Source organism: Salvelinus namaycush, chromosome 38 (genome assembly GCF_016432855.1).
Source record: "Salvelinus namaycush isolate Seneca chromosome 38, SaNama_1.0, whole genome shotgun sequence".
Lineage (NCBI taxonomy): Eukaryota > Metazoa > Chordata > Actinopteri > Salmoniformes > Salmonidae > Salvelinus > Salvelinus namaycush.
The window spans coordinates 12,082,975-12,087,974 of NC_052344.1; positions in this window are offsets into that span (position 1 = coordinate 12,082,975).

A 5,000-nucleotide genomic window follows, 5' to 3' on the forward strand; every position below is an offset into this window, starting at 1 on the left:
AAAACACACACACACACACTCTACACCAGACAGTAAGACACACACACACACACACACCTCTACACCAGACACCACACACACACACAACACACACTCTACACAGACAGACAGACACACACACACACTCTACACAGACACACACCACACAAACACACTCTACACCAGAAACACACACACACACACACACACACTCTACACCAGAACAGACCACACACACACAGACCACTCTACACCAGACAGACAGAACACACACCCACACACACACAGACACACTCTACACAGACACAACACACACACACAGACACACTCTACACAGACAGACAACACACACACAGAACACTCTACACCAGACAGACACACCCCCCACCACACTCTACACCAGACACCACGCACAACACACACACTCTACACCAGACAGACACACACACACAGACACACTCTAACCAGACAGACAGACACACACACACACACACACACACTCTACACCAGAACAGACACACACACACAGACACACTCTACACCAGACAGACACACAACACACACACACCACTCAAACCAGACAGTAAGAACAACACACACACACACACTCCACACCAGACACACACACACACACACCACACACACACATCTACACCACGTAAGACACACACACACACACACACACATCTACACCAGACACACACACACACACACACTCTACACCAGACAGACACACACACACACAGACACACTCTCACCAGACAGACAGACACACACACACAGACACACTCTACACCAGACAGACACACACACACAGACACACTCTACACCAGACAGACACACACACACCACACACACTCTACACCAGACAGACACCACACACAGACACACACTCTACACCAGACAGACAACACACACACACACACACACACCCACACACATACACCAGACAGACACACACACACAGACACACTCTACACCAGACAGACACACACAACACACACACACACACACACACACACACCACACACACAACACACAACACACACACACACACACACACAGACAGAAGACCACACACACACACACAGACAGTAAGACACACACACACACTCTACAACCAGACGTAGACACACACACACACACACTCTACAACAGACACACACAAACACACACACACTCTACACCAGACAGGACACACACACAACACACACACTCTACCCAGAAACACACACACACACACACACTCTACACCAGGCACACACACACACCCACACACACTCTACACCACAGACACACACACACAGACACACTCTACACCAGACAGACACACACACACAGACACACTCTACACCAGACAGACACACACACACACACACACCACTCTACACCAGACAGCACAACACACACAACAGACACACTCTACACAGACAGTAAGACCACACACACGACACACACTACCCAGACATAAGACAACCACACCACACACTCTACACTTGACACACACACACACACACACACACACACTCTACACAGACAGTACGACACACACACACACACACACACACTCTCTACACCAGACAACACACACACACAACACTCTACACCAGACACACACACACACACACACACAACTCTACACCAGACAGACACACACACACAGACACACACACACACACACACACACACACACACACCAACCACACACACACACACACACACACACACACACACCACACACACAGACACACTCTCCACCAGACAGACAGACACACACACACAGACACACTCTACACCAGACAGAAACACACCACAGACACACTCTACGCCAGACAGACACACCACACACACACACACACTCTACACCAGACAGACACACACACACAGACACACTCTACACCAGACAGACACACACACACCACACCACACACACCACTCTACACCAGACAGACACACACACACAGACACACTCTACACCAGACAGACAGACACACACGCACACACACACACACACACACACACACACACAGACATAAGACACACACACACCACAGACAGTAAGACACACACACACCACTCTACACCAGACAGTAAGACACACACACACACACACTCTACACCAGACACACACACACACACACACACACACTCTACACAGACATAAGACACACACACACACTCTACACAGACACACACACACACACACACTCTACACCAGAAACACACACACACACACACACACTCTACACCAGACAGACACCACACACAGACACACTCTACACCAGACAGACAGACACACCACACACACACAGACACACTCTACACCAGACAGACACACACACACAGACACACTCTACACCAGACAGACACACCACACACAGACACACTCTACACCAGACAGAACACACACACACACTCTACACCAGACACACACACACACACACACACTCTACACCAGACAGACACACACCCACACAGACACACTCTACACCAGACAGACAGACACACACACACACACAACACAAACATTCTACACCAGACAGACACACACACACAGACACACTCACACCAGACAGACACACCACACACACACACTCTACACCAGACAGACAACACACACACAGACACAATCTACACCAGACAGACACACACACACAGCACACTCTACACCAGACAGTAAGACCACACACACACAACACACTCTACACCAGACACACACACAACACACACAACACACTCACACCAGACAGTAAGACACACACACCCACACACACACTCTACACCAGACACACACACACACACACTCTACACCAGACACACACACACACACACACCCTCTACACCAGACAGACAACACACACAGACACACTCTCACCCGACAGCACAGACACACACACACAGACACACCTACACCCGACCGACACACACACACAGACACACTCTACACCGAACGACACACACACACACACACACACACACTCTACACCAGACAGACACACACACACACACACACACTCTAACCCAGACAGACACACAAACACACCACACACTCTTACACAGACAGACACACACACACAGACACACTCTACACGACAGAACACACACCCACACACACAACACACCACCACACACACACACACACACACACACACCACACACAAAAACACACACACACAGACAGTAAGACACACACACACACACAGACAGTAAGACACACACACACACTCTACACCAGACAGTAAGACACACACACACACACACACTCTACACCAGACAACACACACACACACACACTCTACACCAGACAGACACACACACCACACACACTCTACACCAGACACACACACACAAACACACACTCTACCACCAGACACACACACCACACACACACACTCTACACCAGACAGACACACACACACAGACACACTCTACACCAGACAGAAAGAACACACACACACACACACACTCTACACCAGCACAGACACAACACACACAGACACACTCTCACCAGACAGACACACACACACAGACACACTACAACAGACACACACACACACACACACACACACTCTACACCAGACAGACAGACCCACACACACCACAACACAACCACACACACACACACACACAACACACCACACTCTAAACCAGACAGACACAACACACAGACACACATACACAAGACAGACACACACACACACACACACACACCTACACAGAACAGACACACACACACAGACACCACTCTACACCAGACAGACACACACACAAGACACACTCTACACACAGACAGTAGAGACACACACACACACACACTTACACCAGACACACACACACACACACACACCACACTTACACCAGACAGTAAGACACACACACACACACACACTCTACACCAGACACACACACACACACACTCTACACCAGACACACACACACACACACACACTCTACACCAGACAGACCACACACACACAGACACACTCTACACCAGACAGACAGAACACACACACACACTCTACACCAGACAGACACACACACACAGACACACTCTACACCAGACAGACACACACACACACACACACACTCTACACCAGACAGACACACACAGGCACACTCTACACCAGACAGACACACACACACGACACACTCTACACCAGACAGTAAGACACACACACACACACACACACACACTCTACACCAGACACACACAACACACACACACACTTACACCAGACAGTAAGACACACACACACACACACACTCTACACCAGACACACACACAACACACACACTCTACACCAGACACACACACACACACACACACACACACACACACACTACACCAGACAGACACACACACACAGACACACTCTACACCAGACAGACACACACACACACTCTACACCAGACAGACACACACACACACTCTACACCAGACAGACACACACACACACACACACACTCTACACCAGACAGACACACACACACAGACACACTCTACACCAGACAGACACACACACACACACAGACACACTCTACACCAGACAGACACACACACACACACACAACACACAACACACACACACACACACACACACACACACACACACACACACACACACACACAGACAGTAACACACACAGACACAACTCTACACCAGACAGTAAGACACACACACACACACACTCTACACAGACACACACACACACACACCACACACACACACTTACACCAGACAGTAGACACACACACACACACACACACTTACACACACCACACACACACACACACACAAACACTCTACACCAGGACACACACACAAACACACACACTCTACACAGACAGACACACACACACAACACACTCTACACCAGACAGACAGACACACACACACACACACACACACCACTCTACACAGACAGACACACACACACAGACACACTCTACAACAGACAGACACAACACACACAGACACACTCTACACCAGACAGACAGAAACCACACACACTCTACACCA